At 40.7% G+C, this 16,540-nt stretch overlaps 1 protein-coding gene and 1 non-coding gene across 6 annotated transcripts in view; both read left to right on the top strand.

Annotated features, from left to right (window-relative positions):
• The window catches only part of Cdk14 (cyclin-dependent kinase 14), a 576,868-nt gene that overhangs the window by 380,611 nt on the left and 179,717 nt on the right, over positions 1-16,540 (top strand). The gene's annotated exons all lie outside the window — the stretch shown is intronic.
• Positions 14,403-14,530, top strand: Gm22897. Its single transcript, XR_003956077.1, has one exon.

Genomic DNA, 16,540 nt, shown 5'->3' with positions numbered 1-16,540 from the left:
GGGGACAGGGCCTGAGATAGGAGGACATTACTGGTGATCTTTCTTCCTTGGTGGTTAACTTGGTGTGAATTAGCTGCAATGGAGCACTCATTTATCCTGTATCACCCTTACCTCCGAAAGATGCTTGGCCACGCTGTCCTTCAACACAAAGCTCAGTAGCATTAATAGAAAAATAGTGTTTTGCCTTGGAGTTTTAAGAACAGAATTGACCTATTTTTTTCAAATACAAGTGATTTTTGACCCGTTTTGACCCGTAGAGATACTGAATTACCATTATTATTGTTTTAGCATTTTTGTTGTTTTGTTAGTTTGTTTCGAGACGGGGTCTTGGATATAGAAAGCGAGCCTCAAACTGAACTATTGACCTTGTTGTCTCTATATTATAAATACTGGAACTGCAATTCTGTACAAAACTTTATTCTTTTATTTAGCAGTTTTAACAACTAATGAATGAGCCCCACAAGTCAAATAGCTTTGATTTCCCTAAAAGATACATACATAGATACATACATATATATGTGTGTGTGTGTGTGTGTGTGTGTGTGTGTGTGTGTGTGTGTGTGTATTTGAGTTCTATATTATTTTGTTTATGAAAATGTTGTAAAAAAAAGAAAGAAAAACCAGCTGGAGGGTTAATTTGGAGGGGGGGTTGTTTTGTTTTCGTAAGTCAACGGCTTGCAATCCATTTGCTCAAAAGTTACTGCGCTGAGTAAAGTTTGAGAACTGCTTTTGCCTCGCTTGCTATGCCCACAGCTCAAGAACTGAGTTTGACAAATGTAGAGGGTTTAGTGCTCAAAGCCTTGTGTCCAGATCAAAGACGTGTCTTCAGGAGATTACTTCAACCTTCCTGTCAGTGTCTCCCTAGCTCTTCTCATGTGATCCTCCCAAACAGCAGTCATCCTGTGCTTCTCCATGACACTCACTCAGTGTATGCTATTTCTGCTGCTGTCAGCCAGGCCTGGTGTACCAGGCCTTGTGCTTATAGCACTGAGATCCCATCAGACTTTAGAAGGGGCGTGGCTACATTGAGATTCATAATAGTATTAGGCATTCTTTAGGCTGTTGCTCTTGTGACTGAATTATTTATTCCTTCCACATATACTGATTGGTATTTTGGTGGTTGTTCTGAGCTTCAGAACAGCCTTCAGCAATACTTAGGACATGTTTCAAAAAGATAAAAAGATGAAAAGTTGTCTTAAGAGGTTCTTTCTCCAACTATTGCTGGAGTTTTTCTGTCAAGAGCACCACCTCTACATTCCTAACAGGCTCAACCAGGCCTTGGCAACAGGCTAATTAAGAGATGAGTAATTGTGGAAAACAGAGATTTAGAGAATGGGGAAAGAGGAACACATGTGGTGAGTCCAGCAGCCACAAGTCCTCTTCCAGGCAGTGATGTGAGCTTGGAGAGAGAGTCAGGGCAGAGCAGAGACGAATGCTTAGCTGGTCATGGTGTGGTCCAATGATCTGTCTGGCTCTACGAAGTGTTCGTAAGAAGTCAGCCCTGGCATCCTCGTTTCTTATGAGATGATTACTTATAGTCTACAGTGGAGCCTTATGGTGGTGAATAATAGCCTCCAGGCTCCTGTTGCTTGGGGACAGTTTGAGTCCCAAGTCATAAACTTGTTTATCCATCAGCCTGTTGTTTCTGAGATTGAAGATGACTCGAGGAACCACACTGTGTTACACATGGCAATCCCAGCACTCACTCTGGAGGAGAAGCAGCAGGACTTCTGTGCCTTCCAGACTAGCCTGGTCTACACAACAAGTTCCAGGCCAGCCAGAGACACTTAGTAAGACTCTGTCTTTGAAAATAAATAAATAAATAAATAAATAAATAAATAAATAATAATAATAATAATAAGTTTTTTAAATGTTGAGGCATCATGGGGCCAGAGATAGATAAAGTATGATAAGCTTGGCATGGAATCAATGCCTTCAAAACCCTGGAAATGGGTGGCATTTCCACAGAGGCCACCATGTTTAGTAACATCTTTTAAAGAGTGACTGGAAGGGACTGACTCAGAATGCTGCTATGTGCTTCAGGACGCCATCAGATCAGCATATTAGCTGAGCGATTACAAAATCGCTGAAAAATCAACCATTGAAAAATCAACGTATTTCTAAATCTCTCCAACCTAGATTCTTTTTCAGAATATGTAACTGAATCAGCAAGCAGAAATACTGCTTCAGTCAGTTGGCTGCTATAGATTTCCCTTGCAGTCTTGAGATCTAAAAACTCTTCAGATTAATATTTCCTCTTATGCTGTTCAGCAAGTTTTGGTTAAAAATGCTTCCCTTTCAGTCCCTTTTCTTTTGTTCTAGTTCATCTATTTATGACAAAATTTTATCACAGTGAAATTGGCTTTTAAATACTGTAGAGACACAGTACGACATCTAGGATGACAGATTAATTACCTCCTTTCTTCCCTACGGGAAGCCTGGTAAGAATTTGAAGGCATATCTTGGCCGATAGCTTACCCCTAAGGTCTGTGTGTTCTAACAAAAAATAAAATAAAATAAAACAAAGTAAAATAAAATAAAATAATGAAAAAAAGGAATTTTACCCTGGCTAATGATTCTCAGGTTAGCTTTGATAATACCAGCCTGTCAGTTTGGATGAAAGATAAAACATTTACTGGGTAAGTAAAAAAATAAATCAAATGATGAAATTCTCTCCATGGCATGTTGTAGCCAGACCTGCTGAATAAATGATCTAATGAAAATGGAAATAACCTTGAAGGAACCTCCAATAATGGCTCCACTTGTCAGTTTTTCTTTTCTTGGTTAAGGCAGTATTTTTCTTAGAGTTAAACATTCATGTCTTTTTATTCTCTGTCCAACTTCTATTAGTATGCAATCGTACTGAATGCGTAGGAGGAAAATTAGGATATACTCAGTAATTTGTGTGTTCTCCTGGCCATGTTCATGGAGCAAAGTTGGCTGACTTGGATATAATGCATTATCTCTATTAAAATATCGCCATAATATGCTGTCAAAAGCTTTAATCTGATAGAGATATTAGAAGGGTCTATTCTATGTGTTATGTGATGTTAAAGCCAAAGGGGAAAAACTGATACAGTTTGACCATTTATTATAAAGGTATGAAGTTCATAGTTCCAGGAGATGAAAATCTGTAAATATGGTAATAGGCATTTTAAGAGAGAAATCTTACTAAAGAACAGTAGAGCTCACTTTCTTCACCTATAGAATGAGGTTAGAGTATCCTTAGCTTTCAAGAAGGAGGAGGAATAAAAGGCGAAAGGTTTATATGATCTGAAGAGAAACCAGAGTATAAGTGGATGCTCACAGTCAGCTATTGGATGGATCACAGGGCCCCCAATGAAGGAGCTAGAGAAAGTACCCAAGGAGCTAGAGATCTGCAACCCTATAGGTGGAACAACAATATGAACTAACCAGTACCCCCCAGAGCTTGTGTCTCTAGCTGCATATGTATCAAAATATGGCCTAGTCGGCCATCAGTGGAAAGAAAGACACATTGTTCTTGCAAACTTTATATGCCTTAGTACAGGGGAACGCCAGGGCCAAGAAGTGAGAGTGGGTGGGTAGGGGAGTGGGGGTGGGGAGGGTATCGGGGACTTTTGGGATAGCATTGGAAATGTAAATGAAGAAAATACCTAATAAATAAAAAAGGAGGAGGAAGAGGAAGAAGAAGAGAAGCAGAAGCTTTCGTTCCTCTTTTAAATGAAATTTCGCTGATAATCTTGGGAGACTCCCAAAGCCCACCTTTTTGATTCCTGCCCCTACCATGCAAATGAACATTTAGGGTAAAAAAAGCTTTTCCAGAAACATCCCATGAGAACCACCAGAATTGTTCAGCTTTCTCCACCATATTTAAATTTTTGTCTTAATGTCTCCAACAGTTTGAGATTAAAGTCATAAAGTTCCCTGTATGTCTCAAAACATAGTTTCCATAAAAGTGTTTATTACCACTTTCTGAGTTCCTTTAGCTATTTGTTATGTAAATCAGTTGTGCTGCCTAGGTAGGCATTTTAACCCCATAGTGTCCTGTTCCATAGTTCACAGCTTGGCATTTCTTTTACTAATGCTAGTTGTAAATTAAATCAATAAATGTTTATGACATGACCGAGGTTGTTTATTGTAATAGGACTCAAGATGCAAAGATAAATAAGACACTGGCCTTCTCTCCTGGGGCCTCCCATTGTGGCCAGGGAGAAAGTCCAGGAAGTATGTTATGGTAGCACATGGTAGCAACACTTTGGCCTGCTTAGTAACCCACCCTCTTCATGTCTAATAAGAATCCCAGATGTAGCCATTCTTAATCACTTCTGACGTGTCACGAATGAAGTAACTCACACGTGTTCTCCACATTTCAGTAAGTGGCAGTACCTATTGAAACTAAAGCCAGCAATCTAAGAATCATTCTAAATTATCACCCTTTTTTAGCCTAACCTAGTGAACCAGGCAATTCTCCTCATTCTATTCCTAGACTGGATGCTGAGTTGGCCCACACATCACCATGCCTTTTTCTAAGAACCCATTCTGTCTCCATTGCTTTCCACCTCAGCTCCCCTGCCTTCCAGCTTGAGCACTCTCATTTTCACAGGTGCCCAGCCTCGGTGAGTTAGCCTGTAAGGTGGTAGACTTCCAGAGAGACAACAATGGTGTATCTCAGAAAACTGAGGATTTATTTCGTCTGTGTAATGCAAACTGCTAAATGTCCCGAGGCTCTGCTCCACACATTATCCAGCCTTGGCATTTCTCGTGTCCACAGCCCCTCTCACTCTTTTGGGTATTGCCATCATTCACCTGGTTGAAACTGAAAAACCAGTGCAGCACTCAGGAGCCTTTACTTAAGGATGTGGCCGAGAGGTTGCTTGGAGAGTTTTGTCCAGAGTCCTGCAAAATAATATAAGATCATGATAAGAGAAAATTATTCAAAGAAAATTGTTCAAAGAAAATTCCTCGAGATTGTCTGCCTAAAAGAGAAAATAGAAAATGGTTTTAAGTAAACTTTCACATAGGATTCAGAACGTCAAATTATGTTAACAGCCTTTAATAACTTTTACATTGCACTTTGATTAAGATATCAAACAGATTCTTCCGACTACAACCCATCAGAATGTGTGACAGTTAGCTAAAGCAGGCTTTGAAGTATTTTACAGCATTAAAAGCTTACACTGGGAAATGGAGAAGTTTGACATCAATGATTTATGTGTTTATTCTATGAAGTAGGAGAATAGAAGTGAATTAAATCAAAGGCAATGGGAAAGAAAACAATAATAAATGTCAAAGAAGAGATATGCAATTGAAAGCAAAACTAATTGAAAACATCAACAAAGTCAAGCGCGATCAACACCTAGATCCATGATGGAGACAACAGATGAGAGGTATTCACAGAGCTGGGACAGGAGAGGCAAAGGGCTGGTTGGGAGGCGGGAGCTTGACCAGAGCTGGACCACAACTGCAGGTCAGAGACTGGAGGCTAAGAGTCACAAGCCTGTGTCCTTGGCTGGCTTCTGGAAGATGGAGAAGCACGTGATGCTGGAGAGGCCTACAGTGCTGGAAATGGAACATTATTGGGTGGCCAGTGCACTGCTATGGTCTCCTGACCAAACTCCTTTCTCCTCTAGGGTACCTTACACATCTTTTACCTAGTAAAGCTGATAGCTGTCTTCTTCTGGAAAGAGGGAAGTGTAACAGGGAGATGCTTGGAGCTTAATAGTGTTGCACTGAAAGCAGAGATAGTTTGTACTATATATATATATATATATAATGTAATAATATATATATAATATATATATTAGTTTTATGAATTTTCGCTGAAAATTTCAAAAGCTTTTTCTTATTCAAACGCACAAGAATACGTATAATGTTATTATTGACTAACAGGTGACAAAACCGGGCTTACATAGCATGGTTTAATGGTGGCAATTATGTGTCTGGAATGATTACAACTCCAGTTCCATGGACTTGCAGTCAGGGAGCCATGGAATATAAAAATTCCAACTGAATTTGTTGCACTTGGATGCAGTGACACATTTTGGCAGAACTTGAAGGTTTAGGATTTCACATTCCAGGGTGTGGCTACAGTACCATTCTGACACAGAATTAGCATCTCTAATTAATGTTATATAAAACAGAGGCCAGGGAGGCAGAGCCATCAGGGATTGTTCCTTGTAAGGCAAATAGTATTTTTAGGACCAGCGTGCATTTTTCTTTTCGTCCACATGGCACTCAACAGATGGTGATGTGGGCGGCTGTGGTTTAAGATCTGAAGTAGTTCATAAAGACATCCAGTCTTATCCTTGTCTGTCCTAGAGGCAGTGATGGCTACAGACTGATCCAGACATCTCTACCCAAGATCGTGCCAGCAATCCCTGTGGGTGGACCCTGCTGGACCCTGCAGACAGGCAGTGCCCTGAACAGCAGGATGGCTGGAGACAGCTTGTTTCTGCCTGCTGGCAGTGCTCAGAATAGGCATAGCCAGGCCGATTTCATTATGAAAAAGAACTTTTTCTTCCCATGGCATTCCTTAATTCTTAAAAATAAATCCTGAGGCTGAAATCATCTTTCTCCAGAAGTTCCCTTTGGATTATTCTTAATATTTCATTCCACCTGCTGTATAAGCTGTGTCTGTCCAGAGTCTTGGACTCTAGCAGGAAGGGCAAAGGAGTAACGAGGAGCAGGCCTTAGCATGTGCTTTTGTTTATATTCCACAGAAAGCACACGAGCCCCTTGACATGAATCCCTTACTACCAACACTTGTATCACCAGTTTCACTTTCTTCATTTGGTCATATCCCATCATTGTTATTACTTTTTCTCTAAATCAATAAACGGTTCCACTTACACTCATTTGATCCTCTCTTGTCTTTTGATGCTTGCTTGTGTTTGTAGCCTTGCTATGTAGACCAGGCCAAGCTCAAACTCGTGACAGTGCTGCGTGATCCTCCAGCCTCAGCCTTCTGAGAGGTGGGATTTCAGGCACTCAACACCATGCCTGCAGATCTTCTCTTCTCTTATGACTTCCTAAATTAAAAAGCATTCCACATCCCAGTAGATTTCAGAAGTGTGTATATTGAGAAGCCAAGCTTGGTCAGCGTTTTACTGTAATTCTTAGGAGCTCCGATAGAAAGCCCATGCGTGTCCTTGCTCTCATCCCAGGCAGTCAGGCCCTGAAGAGCGTACATTTGAGGGTAGTATCTGTGCTGATTTCCAGAGGTGCAGTGAGCATTATTTCAGCTTGTTTTCTTTTTTTTTCCCCACATATTTCAGTCATGGATGGTTTTCTTACTCATTTCATATAAACCTTCAAATTTTGTTTTAGAAGCTATGTGTCAATCCAGTTTGTGTGGGTATATTAGTCAGGGCTCTCTAGAGTCACAGAACTTAATGGAAAGTCTCTGTAGATTAAATTAAATTACTGGAATGCCTTGCAGCCTATAGTCCAACTAACCCAACAATGGGCAGCTGTGAATGGGAAGTCCAAGAATTGAGTAGTTGCTCAATCCTAGGAGGCAGAGTGTTTCAACGGGTCTTCTGTATAAGCTGGAATCCTGAACAAGTAGATTCCAAAAGATGTGCTGTAAGTGCAGGCAGGCAGAAAAGAACGAGGCCTTCCTTCTTCCATAGTCCTTCTAGCGGAAGGTGTGGCTCAGATGAAAGGTGTGTGTCACCAAGCCTGGACTTGGAACTTGCACTGTCCCAGGCTAGCCTTGAGCTCAGGATGACTTGCCTTTGTCTTCTGGGATTAAAGGCATGTACCACCCTTCCTGGTCCCAAGGTTTTCATGGCTACTATGTCTCAATATACACATCAAAAGTCTGTGTTTTCCAGCCCCAAGATATGAATCACAGGTATGCCCTCCATTTCTGGATTGTATTTCATTCCAGATATAGTCAGGTTGGCAACCAGGAATAGCCGTCACAGTGGTTGAGTAAGTATCCCTATAACTCCTGAAGATGTAGGTTCTCCAATACCTCACTCTCATGAAAGAACAAGCCCACTGGGTCAGCCCTTATGTCATGCCCAGAGCTTTCTAAACTAACATTTTCTTTGCAGAAATGGTCCAGGACTGGTTGGTGCATCCCCAACATTTACATACTTCTCAGATAATTCTCTAAAAGCATTGGGCTGGTTTGCACTTCCCATCAGCATACTCTTTCCTAGTGTTGCTGGTTTGTGATTCAGTATTCTTACCCAGCCCAGTTTCTTTTCCAACATGCAGTGCACCCACTTCTGCAGAAGCCTGCTTATGTCTCAGATAATTTGCCAGTGTAGCATGCTTCCTTGGAGAACAGTGTTCAACCCAGACCTTCCTGGGGCTTCCTTCCTCACACACTGTGCTCCAGTGAAATGTGAGCTACGTACTGAATTAACCAGGGCCAGTCTTCTTCAGCCTGTGGCATAGAACACTAAGTTCTGATAGGCATTTTCTAAACACTCAGAGCACTGCTAGACACATTTATAAAATGTATAACAACCAGATAACTGTTACCAGTAATTGGCAGTCAAACAAATCCGCCTCAGCTCCAACCACCCACCACAGGAGCAGAATAAATGTTATTTTTCCCTTTTTTCCTCCCAGATGAATAGAAGCCTCAGATTCATTTCAGCTGTACAGAATGAAAAAGCCTTCAAGCTACCACCTGTCAATAATCCCTTTTTAAAAATTCTATAAAGACAATATAGCCCCAATAAAGATAGTCTGGGAGAACAGGAGAGAGAAAAATAAAACTCCTGACAACTTCTTTATTTTCATTTTTATATGTTTTTTTTTTCCTAAGTTTTAGCCATCTGTCATCTGTGGTTGATGTCTTTTCATGAATACAGTTTTACATTCTGATTTGTGTATTTCAAACATTTAATTTTGTTAGACATCCCATCTAATGGTTTCAGCCAGTGAGTCTGGGAGTGATGGATGGGTCTTTTCCTCAAAAGACCTGCACTTCTTGAGATGGACTGTCAGTAGATATATATATATATGAGCACTCATTCTAGTCACAGCATAGCCTTACAGGGCACTGGCAACATGAGAAAGGCTAAGGAGAAGGCCAGAACACTGGAACTTTGCACTATTAGCCACTACTGGTGGTCCTTTTTCTCAGGAGGTTGCAGTCTGGCACTTTACAGAGCTCTGTTGACTAGAGGTGTAGCCAGCAAAGGGCCTGACACTGAGAGGCTGCTGTGAGACTGGGATCCTCAGAATAATTGAGGGTGAGAAAAACGTGGGCCAGTGCGGGACTTGGACACAGAGCCCTGTGTACTCACGGCAGCTTTTGAGCTAAGTCTGGAATAAAGGCCACGTGAATTCAGCCTGCATTGAGGTTAGTGTTTGTTTCTCAAGTATTTGTTAGCAATCTTGCATGCTCTCCTCCCCCATTCTCTCCCTCTCTCCCACCCTTCTTTCTTCCTTTACTGACGCATTTTGTCTCTGAGATGCCTACTTGACAAATGTACACCACCCCCCCCCCAAGTCAAAGGTTATGGGTATTAGATTTTGCCATAGTGAACAGAGATGACTTACAGATATAAAAGCCCCTTCCGTTATTATTTTTTCATTTGTTTTCTCCTTCCGATTTCACAGAGGACTTGAATGTTTTCTAGGTGAAACAGGGAGGACATTCAGTTTGCTAAAGTGTACGAAACACTTCTTGAACAAGCATGCAGAGTTAATGTATGCCAACATTTTCTCCATTTTAGAGCTGTGACCTCTTTTTGCAAATTTTAATTGCTTTATTGAAATATAATTGTCAATTGTAAACTAAATGGTATAGCCTGTCATAGAGTTACCCTGTCTCAATGGCTATATATGTGAGATATATATTGATATTCAAGATTGTGTGTGTGTGTGTTTGTGTGTATCCAGAAAACCGTCCTGATATTCGAGACTATATTTAACCTCCCGAAATTTCATGTGTTCATTCTATATCCTTTCTTCCTTGATAAGTTATTTCTCCACTGCTGATGTTGAAAAGAGCCCCCTCAAGCCAGAGTAGATTATATTAAAGGCAGGCTCATTGGGAAACTGCTCTAGGGAAAGTTCACTGGCCCCAAGGATTGAGGGCAAGGAAGTCTACATGGGGTGGGGCAGAGGGAGATGAAAAGAAAGGGCCCAAGTGCAGAGAAAGAAGAGAGAGACAGAGACAGAGAGACAGAGACAAAGACAGAAATAGACAGAGAGACAGAGGGAGGAAACCAAAATATCTGGATTTAATAGGGATGAGCCTCTGAAGGAAGGGCAGCCCAGCCCCTGGGCTGCAAAGTTCAGGGTTAGGGGCAGGGCCATGTAGGGACTGAGGGTGATGCTGGGAGAACCTGGAGGCCAGGTCTGCTTTGATGTGTGAAACATGCACTTCAGCCCCTTGCCCAGGGTCTGAAACCAAACCTCCCAAGCTTTTGTTGCTTATAAATGAGTAAGGGGCTCAATAATCATCATGACTACGTCCTCCTGGCATCCGGGTCAGGTTTGGGGGTGTGGGCAGAAAGCTGGATGGAATGCGGCCCAGTCTGGGAAGAGCTGTTGTTTCGCTGCTGTCCAGGATGTGGGGCCATATAGGGTTGCAGGCACAGTTGAAGCAGTTTGTGAGGCTGGGCTGAAGCACCTGTGTGTGGGTAACTGTTTTGGAGTTGTCATAGATGGAGATTCTGAGAGAAAACCTGGATGTTAGGGGCAGAAGATAAAGTTTAGGGAGAAAAGCATTTTCTTGAGTGTACATTTGAAACTCTTGGGCCCATGGTCTTGGGAGTTGGAGGAGGGGTGGAGGGGTCCCAGGACCAGGGAAAGGGAATAAATCCCACCCTCAGGAGTGGGCAGCCGGGGAGGGAAACTGGCTGCTCATTGACAGCACTTATCTTGAGTCCTTTTGACTTGTGAGAGGCAGATTCTAGTGGATTCCCTGAAGCTTACCAGAATCCTTTAAGTTTATACTCCATTCCTCAGCCCCCCTCTTATTCCAGGCAACCTGTTGTCACTAGAAGTAAATTTACATATTCTAAATCTTGTAGAAATATAGCCTACATGTTCTCAGGATTCTGGCTCTTTCATAGAATCTAACTATTTTGACATTCATTTTGTTTTAACTCTTGTTAGTGTTTGTTTATTTATTTATATTTTGTGGATATGCCACATTTTCTAAACATTTACACACTGGTAGATATTTAAGTTGATTCTAGTTTTACTGTTTCTAGCTATTACAAATCAAGTGTCTCTGCAAAATTATTTATATGGACATATCTACTTTTCTTTGAATAAATATGTAAAAGTAGAAATGCTAGATCATATGGATCCAATCTTGCCTGTTAAAGATCCTAGCCTGGCAAGAGTGCTCAGTGGATAAAGATCCTAGCCTGGCAAGAGTGCTCAGTGGATAAAGATCCTAGCCTGGCAAGAGTGCTTAGTGGATAAAGATCCTAGCCTGGCAAGAGTGCTCAGTGGATAAAGGTTCTTGCAGGACTCACAAGGTACATGGAAAGAACAAACTCAAGTTGTCTTTTGAATTCCCATGTGTAGTTTGGCACATGCATACCCACACGTAAATAAATAAAGACAACTTTAAAATTCCTGACTGTCTAATCTCTAAAAGTTGTTATGCCTTTTTACATAGCCATAAGCTATGTGTGAGAGAGTTTTCCTAGCCGACAACAATGTGTGAGAGTCAGTCTTACTGGCCATTAGTGGTATATAAGAGTTACAGTCTGCCTGGTCACTAGTAGTACATGAGAGTTACAGTCTACCTGACCATCAACAGTGTGAAAGAGTTATAGTATACCTGACCATCAGCAGTGTGAGAGAGTTACAGTCTACCTGACCATCAGCAGTGTGAGAGAGTTGCAGTCTACCTGACCATCAACAGTGTGAAAGAGTTACAGTCTACCTGACCATCAGCAGTGTGAGAGAGTTGCAGTCTACCTGACCATCAGCAGTCTGAGTTACAATCTACCTGACCGTTAGCAGTGTGTGAGAGTTATAGTGTACTTGACCATCAGCAGTGAGAGAGTTACAGTCTAACTGGCTGTCCAGAGTATCTGAGAGTGACAGCTGTTACATCTCTATTTTAGAAAATAGGCACTTCTATCTAACAGTGACTTTCATAGGTATGAAATTTCTCTGCCTATGTTTGTCAATAATATGTCTTCCTAAGTTTCTGTTCAGATATTTTGTCTCTTTTTTTTTTTTTACTGAATATTTGCTTTCTAATCATTGGGTTTTGAGTCTCTATGTGCTCTGGCTAGAGAACTGCATTGGACTAACAACTTTAAAATAGCCTTTTCAAGCCGGGCGGTGGTGGCGTGGATTTCTGAGTTCGAGGCCAGCCTGGTCTACAGAGTGAATCCAGGACAGCCAGGGCTACACAGAGAAACCCTGTCTCGAAAAACTAAAAAACAAAAAACAAAAAAAAAAAACCAACCCAAAAAAAAAAAAAAAAGCAAAAAAACAAAACAAAACAAAAAAAAAAAAAAAAAAAAAAACCTTTTCAATCTTTTCATTTGCTTAATAGCTACTTTTGAAGGGAAAAGGATATAATTTTGGTATATATAATTTTAGATATAATTATATATATACATATATATAATAAAACATATTTATAAATATCTTATATTTTATACTTCATTTTATATTAATTATTTTAATTTATTTATATTTAATTAATTTATCTTATTTTAAATTTTATTTTGTAACTTATTTTAATATAAAAATATAAAATATATTTACATTTAACTATTTTAATGAATCATCCAATTCCCAGTGCCTACACAGCAGCTCACAACTGTCTCTAACATTAGTCCCAGGGGCTGACTCCCTCTTCTGGCATCTTTCAGCACTCATGTAAATATATAATAAATTTATTTTTATATTTAACTGTAAAACATATATTTCTATAAATATATAATATATTTTATAAATATATTTTTACAAATACATATGTAAATATATTTACATAATTATATTTTTTGGTTTAGGGCCAGTGGAATGGCTCAGAGGTTAAAGGTGCTGTTTAGTCTTATGAACCCACATAATGGAAGGACTCTTGCAAGTTGCTCTTCTGACCTCCACATACGCACTGTGGCATGTTCCACTCCAGACACATTTACATATTTATACTATTGTATATTCATGTAAAACCTCAGCTTTCCAGGGCCTGGAGAAATGGCTTAGGAATTAAGACCTCTGGTTGCTCTTCCAGAGGACTTAAATTCAAGTTCCAGTGCCTACATAGCAGCTCTCAACCATCTGTAATGCTAGTCCCAGGGGATCCGACTCCCTCTTGTGCCTTGTCCAGCACAGGTGAAGTGGTCGTAGTAGTAGGAGTTAATCTGCTCTGAGCTCCCCACTGGCAGCTGTGCCCCAATGTTGTGGATTCTCAAAAGACACAAACACACACACACAGACACACACAGACACACACATACACAGACACACACAGACACACAGACACACACACACAGACACACACACACAGACACACACACACAGACACACACACACAGACACACACACACAGCCTTATTTTTTAATATGATCTCAGCAGTTCAATGGCTAGGCCACTTCCAAATTTCCACGTTGCTAGCAACTCCCCTCTGATCCTCCTGAATTTTTCTTACTAAAATCTGTTTTCCATCTTTGTTACCCCAGACCCAAACAGGGTAGGGGCCCCTATGGCTGCTCTTCCTTGGCTTTTATATGGCTGTATGCTTTCTTCTCCTGATTCCCTGGCATAGAGATTCTAAAAATGTCCTTCCTCTTCCCTGGGTTCCATTGCTCAGGAAATCTAAAGTCTCTCCTCTGTCTCACTGACCAACCACTGGCCACAGGCAACTTTATTTACCAACTAGAGCCAACCGGGGGCAAGGACTCTCAGTATCTTACATGAAAATATGCAAATTCCCATGTAATCTGGGAACTCTGTTAACATACTATAAGCAATAAACGCAGTCCACAACACACAAGCAGGCAAAACCACACACACATGAAAATAAAAGTAAAGGTTAATAAATTTTAATTGCTAGTATATTAAAATATGAATTTTTTTTGTGTTCATAGTATATACTCTAACCTTTCTAAACTAAACTTATTACCATAGCCTTTTAAAAATATTTGTGGGGGTAAAGAGATGGTTTAATGGTTAAAAATAGTTCCTGCTGCTGCAGAGGACCTGGGTTTGATTCCCAGAACCACATGGTCTCTCACAGCTGTAATTGCAGTATAGATTTTGCCTTTCTTCTCTGGCTGCCTTTAAAATGTGCTCTTATCACTGATTTTACATGATGTTACTGTAACGTGTTGACATGTGTTTTCCACCAGACCTTTGTGCCTCAGCGTCTTGGGTGTTCATAGTTGTTCTGAAGTTTGAAGACTTTTAGGCCATGGAATCCCACCCCACTCTCATCCCCACTCTGTTTCTCCAGATCAGAAATATAACTGGAGGATCAAGAAGGCTGAGTCTGATGAAGCAAGACTTTGATGATACGCTCCTCCTAGACAAGGGGGTGGAGAGAGCAGCCTTTACTGGAGAAAGCCACAAGGCTCACTGTACTACCCAACATTTTTAAAAAAAGAAAAGAAAAGAAAAAAAAACTAAGTTTCATGGCTGTTGGGTCCTTTGCTTCACTGACTGCCCCACACGTTACCCACGCTTTCTTTTCTGTTCTGTTTTCCCTTTGTATGTTTACGACCTATCACTGTACATCTGTCCCTGTGTCTTCAGGCTACTTAGGCTTTGGTTCTCCAGCGTCTAACTCAACAGTAGTTTCATCTAGCATATTATTCGCCTCCAATATCATAGGTTTCATTTCTAGAAATTTAGTGGAATCTTTTTTATATGTCTGCTTAACATGGATAATGTTTCTTTTAGCTTTTCAAACTATGGAATGCCTATAATAGTTTTCTTTTTACAAACATTCTTTCTTCCTTTACTATTATTTTTTTTCCAGTCTTTTCTGGATCAGTATTATTGTTCCAATTCAATTTTTCTCTTCTTTTGTCTTTGAATGCTGAATCAGATATTTTGCATCATTGGGGTTAAACACCTGGCAGAAACAAGTTAAGATGGGAAGGGTTTCTTTTGGCTCATTATGTCAGAGGTTTTAATCCATACTTTTTTGGTTCTGCACACTAGGAACAGAGCATCGGGCTGACAGGGTGTATGTGTGTGTGTGACAGAGACTGTTCTCTACATCTACATGGACAGGAATGAAAGAGCAAAGAGATACAGAAAGGTCCCAGCTGAGATAGTCCCCCACTGGTGCAGCCCCTATAACCTGCTTCCTGTAACTGTGTCTCACTTCTGCCCTATCAGGAATGACATCATCATATTATAAATCCATCAGAGGACTAATGCGTTGGTTACATAAGAGTCCTCACAATCTAATTAGCCCTTGAAACAAAACACCATAGAAAAGACAAGGGAACTTGGGCTGATTTGGAATGCCTAGTGTGGCCTCTTTAAGAAGAGTTCTACTTTGATTCAATCTTGTACCACCACCCCTGGAAAGAGGGGGTACCTCTCCAGGAAATCCCAACTGTTACAATGGCATGCATGGAAAAACAGCCTATCCAAGGGACATAACCAGGACCAATCAGAGAGAATCTGGAGGTGGAGGACCGTTGGAGGCTATAAAAGCTCATCCCCATGGATCAGCAGTACCACTAGATCACCACCCTTTACCCAAGGCACCAGTCATCATAGATAAAGGGCAAGGTTTGTTCCACTGCTTCAGTAGTAGCTGACAACCAAAGTTAATTGTCACATATTCCCAATATTTTTTATTCAGTGTCATAGATCATGGATTCTTTCTTATCAGATTCTGCTTATTTTTAACACCATCCCCACCCAGATCATTTTCAACTAATTTAGGACAAGTTCGAATTATGTTTAAAATTTTTATCTTTTTGGTCTTGCTTTGTGGCTTTGGAAACTAGAACCTAAGAACCATGTAGATCAGTGGTCTCAGCCATCCCAATGCTGTGAGCCTTTAGTACAGTTTCTCAGGCTGTGGTGATGCCAACCACAAAATTGTTTTCATTGATACTTCATAACTGGAAGTTTGCTACTGTTATGAATCATAGTGTAAAATCTGTGTTATCTAAAGCAACCCCTGGGAAAAGTTCATGTGACCCACAGATTGAGAACTACAGAGCTAGACCAAATGAACTGTCCCAATACTGAGGCAAGCAAGACCCTCCTTGCAATTAAAAGCAATGCCTTGTGAATCCATAGAGTTTTGTCCCTGTTCTTTGAAAGTGTCACTTTGACACTGAAAATGACTAAGTTATCTAGATGGAAATCTGAGTTTCTATGGTATTTCACAGGTGCCATTAAGAAGGGATCTTTCCTCTGTTGCCCTCCTGTGGATCCTGTTCCCCTAACTGGGCTGCCTTGTCTGGCCTCAGTGGGAACGGGGTGCAAGGGTGGGTTGAAACCCAGGGGCTCCTCCCCCTTCTCAGAGGAGAAAGGGAGGTGGAAAAGGGAAGGGGCTGTATGAGGGGTTGTCTAAGAGGAGGGGGAGCTGCAGTTGGAATTTAAAGTGAATACCTAATAAATTAATTAATGAAAAAA

Source organism: Mus musculus, chromosome 5, assembly GCF_000001635.26.
Source record: "Mus musculus strain C57BL/6J chromosome 5, GRCm38.p6 C57BL/6J".
Taxonomy (NCBI): domain Eukaryota; kingdom Metazoa; phylum Chordata; class Mammalia; order Rodentia; family Muridae; genus Mus; species Mus musculus.
The sequence above is the reverse complement of the archived record's forward strand: the minus strand, read 5'-3'. Positions and strand labels throughout refer to the sequence as shown.